The following is a 5,860-nucleotide window of genomic DNA, read 5'->3' as shown; positions in this document are numbered from 1 at the left end:
GCCCTCTTGTGGATGGACTGCTTCTCCAGCGCCAGCGCCTCTTTCCGCTCGCTCTCCGCTCTGTTCTCTCCACCCGCACGGCCTCACGCCGGCGCCTCGGGGCTCCTGGGGCCCCCTTCTGCACAGCTGGGGTGGATGGGAGCAGGGCCGCGGCATCCCAGGAGCCACCGACCTTGACCCCCGGAGACGCTGGAGGACCATCCTGCCCAATGTTAGGCCCCGCAGACAGAAGCGGTGTGGCTCACTCTCCTTGCACGGGGATTCCGGTCCTGCCCACGGGCTTCCACGTGCAGCCCCCCACCCCACCCCACCCCATGGGAGCTACCGGCATTGTGTGTGGAGTATGGTACCTAAACCCAGAGCCCATGGGCATGCTGGCCGAGATGCTGTGATTACCAGCTGAAGCATGGCAAGGGTTAGAAAGAGTAAAGATAGCCAAGACAGACATCCTCCAGGCACTGTCCTCAGCCCAGCCCCTCTGTACATAAAGGCAAGTGCCCCTCTGCTAGGGAGTCATGGCAGAGCCTTGGGCCTGGCCACACCACTCTCAGGACTGTTGCTTCCTGGCGATCCCTAATTCAGATAACACCAGTGTCAACAATCTCATTAGACAGGTCTCCCCATTTCATGGACGAGAAACCTGAGGCCAGTGAGACAATTCTTTGCAGTCTCTGTTCTATCACAGGCTTCCACCAGGCACGTATACTCGTCCTGAACAACATAGGACTCAGTGTGTGGGTCCGCCCAGGAAACCTATCTACCCAGAGACAAAACCCCAAATCCCCCACAGCTAGTCTGTGCCATGCCCCTAGGTTGCCCTCTCCACAGTGGGGCAGCTGCCCAGCCAGAGGAGTCACCCCAGCTTTCCCCCTGGTTCTGGACTCCTAGGCTGTGTCCCCCTCTCTCCGTGTCTCTCCTTGGCTCTGCTCCTCCCCGGCTCTCTTCTTTCCCTCCTTCCGCCCTCTCTGGCATTGCCCCCATACCCACAACTGCTTCACACCTCTGCATACGACCAGACAGACAGCTGAGAACTGTGGCAGCCCCTGGAGCTGAGGTGTCCCCGTGAACGTAGATCCTCTGAATAGGTGGGAAGGAAACACAGCATCAAGAGGCCACTTATTTGGGACTTGGGCATACTGAGATTTCACCTCCGGATATTTTCTTGTTTGCGCACATACCGTCTGTATTCAGGACCAAAGAATGGACAGGAAGCCAGGGAGGGAAGGGGAGGAGTGGCTGGCGAAAGCCAGCCTGGGAAGATAGTCTGTTGAGCTAATGGATGGGGAGTGCACTGGGGGCTGGTGGCAGAGTCCTCCGAGTAACTGGAATGTTTAGCTGGCAGATCTGTGCTGGGACTGCCCGTGAGTCAACAGGCCACTCAAGGCCCAGAGCCACAATTGGCATGGGCAGCACCTGCTCTCCAAGGAGAATATACTGGACCCCCCAGCACTCAGGAGGGGGATATGTGGGATGGAGGAGGGTATGTGGGCTCCAGTTTTCCTTCCCAAACTTCCATTACAGCTCCATCTCTTAGCTCAGTGATTCTCAGCTGTGACTGCCCATTAGAATCACCTGATGGCTCTTAAAAACATAGATCCCTCAAGTCCACTCCAGACCATTTAAACCCCAAACCCTGAGAGTGGGCATCACATTTTTACTCAGTTTCAGCAAGGGCTGAGAACCCCTGTTCTGACTGGCAGTGGAGGAAAAGAAAGTCCCCAAACTGTTTCAGGCCTGATACCCAGGTATGGCAAAGGGGCTACAGGCAGGGCTTAGGGGAAACGGCGTGTATTGCTTTACCTGAAAGACCAGCCATACGTGTTCATCGCTAAAAGGTCAGGAAACCCAGAAAATTACAAAGAAAACCCCACACGGTCACTGGGAGCCTTTCCCAAGGCAGGAGCGAGGAGGGGGGCCAAATAGGAGCCACACGCAGCTGACAGTTCCCTGCTTTTACACTGAGGTGGGGAGCAGAGTGGATACCCCCACTTCACATGGGAGCACTGCCCACCAACCTAACCGAGCCTTGCCACCCCCACCCCTCTATCCTGGCCCAACCGGTGTCTCCATGGGGTGGGTGCACAACGGGGCAGGGCGACACATCTCCGGCCGCGGGAAAGCGAAGCAGGGACACCTCCTTGTTTGCGGGGACCTAGGGCTCTTTTCTGGGCTGTCCTCTGACTCCATTAGGCCCATCAGTGGTGGCCCGGAGGGTACAGCAACAGACTCCACTTCCTCGGGCCCTAGCGGTTCCCACCACGGCGACTTCCGAGGAGCCGCTCTTGGGCCCCGGTGACCGTGTCACTGCTCCTCCGCGGCCTGCAGCCACATGGGGGGGCACATGGTCCTAAGGGTGCTCTCCTGAAAGGCGTGGGGCCAGGATGTTTCCAGGCAGTGCGATCCAAGACCCCAGTCAGGTCTTACCCGCCTCGCGCCCCCCCACCCCCGCCCTGTCCGCTCTCCGGAGGGTCGCACCCCCCTGCAGGGCCTGGTCCCCGCGAGGGGCGGCGTGCCGCACCTGTCTGGGAGGGACTCTGAGGAGAGCTGGGACAGCCACGTGAGAACCCGGGCTTAGGCCCCTTGGGGGCGGGGCCCGAGGGGGCGGGGCTGGTCCCAGCGTCTGCCCCGCCCACTCCGGGCCACACCCACGCCTTTGTCAATATTGACGCGGAGCGGGCTGGGCCTTCCGAGATAAGCCCGGAAGGAACAAAGTAGCGACAGAGAGCCTGCGAACCTGCCAGGGGCGGGTGGGGTGGGCCGCAGGGTCCCCCAGGGCGGGAAGGGTCAGTGGGACGAGTGGGTCCCACAGCCAGGGCGGCGCTGGCTGAGCAGGAGGAGGGGGTGGCGGGGCTCCCTTTTTGCTCTGGGGGAGGAGGGAGGGAGAGGCTGGGCATCCCCTGGTCCTTGTAAGACCCTAGTTGCCTGTGAGCACTACCCTGGGTCTCAGTTTCCTCTCTCTGTGTCATGGATGTGATCCCATGAGCTGGAGATTGTCCACACCAGACACAAAGCCGTGCTGCTTATCTGCCCCGCCCCGCCCCCCGCCCCGACCTGGGGCCCACTGCCGTCTCTCTTGGGCCTGGGATCACAGGTACAAGGTGGTGCCCGCCATTCTGGAGGGGGGGCAGTTGAGCCCATCCAGAATCTTCTGGATTCCAGAGACCCAGAGATTTCTGGGGAGGGACGTTGGAGAGGTCCTTGTGCCCCGCACTAGGCTGCGGAGGCTGGGTTGCACCAGGTGGGGTGTCCCGCTCACAAGCTGCGACCTCCCCTGCCTTCTCACAGGAGGACATGTCAGCTCAGAAGAAGCCTGAGAAATGTGTCCTGAGTCATGCAGCCAGGCGGCACTTCAGCTGGGGCTGGAGCCTGACTCTGAGGAAAGCTCAACTCCGGGCCTCTGTGTCAGGAAGGGGCCCAGAGAGGGTCCAGGTGATCAGGGCACCGACCACAGGAGCACATTAACAGATATTTCTTAAGCAGCCGTCAGATGCCAGGCACCATTCTAGACGCAAGGTCCAGCAGTGAGGGAGGCTCTGCCCACCAGGCCCTCACATCACCGCTAGGGACACAGACACTGAGCCAGGACCCAAATGAGTAAGGTTATCTGCTTCTGGAAGCATGAGGAGGATGAGAAAGTGGTGGGTGGCTGGGACGAGCACTGCTTTAGCTACCATGGTCAGGGAAGGCCCCTCTGGGGAGGTGTCATCTGGGCTGAGGCCAGAATGCAGAAAAGGAACCATGGGAAAATTTAGGGGAGAGGCTTCTGGCAGAGGTAACAGCAAGTACAAAGGTCCAGAGACTAGAATGAGGTTGGTGTCTTAAGGGACAATGAGAAATTTGTAGCTAGAACACAATGAGGAATGGGGAGAGTGAATGGAGATGCGGCAGAGGGACAGGCAATTTGGGGCTTTATTTTAGGGAAGCCACTGGAAGGTTTAAAGCAGGGGAATAGTGTGATCTCTTTGTGGTTAAGAGATCCCTTTGGCTACTGTTGGAGGATGGACATAGGGATCGAAGAGACCAGGAGACACAGAGGGAGGTTCAGGCTGAACTGGTGAGAGGCTGGCTGCTGGGGCAGGGCAGGGAGGCCCAGCCAAGTTCAGGATCCTGGATGAACCAGACTGGCTAGTGGGCACCCTGTGCATGAGAGGGAAGGAGAGGAACCCGGGATGGCCCTCAGGTGTGGGGCCTGAGCTACCAGCTGGATGTTCATGCCATTTCTTGGCCTCGGAGGAGGTCTCTGAGGGGCCTGACCCAGATGTCAAGCATGAGGTCAGATGCACCAGGGGAGATGTGACCAGACAGATGAAGGATGAAGGGTGGGCGGGGGGTGGGGGTTCGGAAGGAGTGGGAGCCCATGGTAGAGGAGACACTAGTGTTCCCCTGGCATTTACAGCCTGGGGACTGGAACTTGGAAGAAAACAGACAAGAGACAGGGGCTAAGGCCTGAGTTGTGTGCCCACTGACATTTGAAGGCCCCAACGGAGAGGGCAGAGTGGCCAGTGAGGTGGGGAAAACACTCGGGCTGTGAGCTGTTTCCGGAGGAAGGGGTGGCCAGTGGGGTCCCTGGGTGGTAAGAGGGAAGGTGAGGTGAAGACACACAACCATCCATCCGCTGTGGCAAGAGTGGGCATTGAGGACTAGGAAAGGGCCATTTCCAGGGAGTTCCGGAACAAAGGCCAAGCAGAGTGCACAGGAGTGGGGCGGGTAGAATCTGCAGGGAGGAAGTAAGAAGTGAGGACATGGGATTTTGCTGCGCATGGGGACAAAAGGAGTCAGGGAAACAGGCATGCGCAGGCGGAGGCAAACACCCACACCACCATATGAAGGAACAGAGTGTTCTCTCACACACAGGGGCAGACACACACAGGGACTAACCACCCGTCCTGGGACGCAGGCGTCCCTTCACACATGGGGACCTATTAACTCTGTTAACCACAGTCACATACTGGCAGTAGGTCCGACAGGGCACAGGTGGACCCAGATTTCCTGGAGTCACCCCCTCTCTGTGACAGGGAGCAGTGGGGCTGAGGCCTGGACATGGGGAAAGGGTGTTGGGGCCAGTATGTCCTGGCAGAGGAGTCCCACTGGACGCTCTGTGGCTAGAACTCAGGCCAATGGCCTAAAGTAAAGGGTGGCCCTGTTCCTGGAGTTTCTGGAATGCTCTATTTTCAGCACCTCCCCCACCCTACACTCAGGGAGGAAAGGAGGGAGCAGCCCGAGGTGTGGGAAAGGTGTCTTCCCTGCAAGGGCTGGACTGACCTCTCCCACAATGGGTATCGGGGCTCCCTGGGGAGGGCTGTGCTGGGCAGCAAGCCCAAATGGGGGGCAGCAAGGATAGCAGAGATGCTAGAGGGAGCCCTGGCCACCTCCCCCACCTCCTGGAGTGACCTGGGTCTCACAGAAACAGACTGCCACCCCCACCCCCAACAGCTTTGGTCCTCCTTCCTCCTAAAGTTTGTTGGAGTGGCCTGGCCTTCTGGGGGTCAGGGGTCAGAGAAGGAAAGTCACAGTATATTCCACACCCCACATCTTAGACCAGCCCAGACCTCCAAGCCTCGCTGTCTCTGGCCACCAGGACCCAAGTGGGGAGGCCTGGCAGACCAGCCATGGCCCTGGGGAAGGGTCGCTCTCAGAGAGCTGGGTCAATATTTGTTGACTGACTGACTGACTATGTTTGAAGCCCAGCCCACAGGTGGTGGGGTGTGTCGTGCTGGGCGGGAACAGGGATTGAGTTCCAGTGCAGGGGAAGGTTGGGGGACAGGCCCAGCACTGCCCACTGGCCGGGAAAGAGAGCACCTTCCAGCAGGTAGGCCTGGCAGGGAGGGGGCTCTGGAATCAGCTGGGAGGGGCTGCTCTG

Source organism: Neomonachus schauinslandi, chromosome 1 (genome assembly GCF_002201575.2).
Source record: "Neomonachus schauinslandi chromosome 1, ASM220157v2, whole genome shotgun sequence".
In the NCBI taxonomy this organism is placed as follows: domain Eukaryota; kingdom Metazoa; phylum Chordata; class Mammalia; order Carnivora; family Phocidae; genus Neomonachus; species Neomonachus schauinslandi.
The sequence above is the reverse complement of the archived record's forward strand: the minus strand, read 5'-3'. Positions refer to the sequence as shown.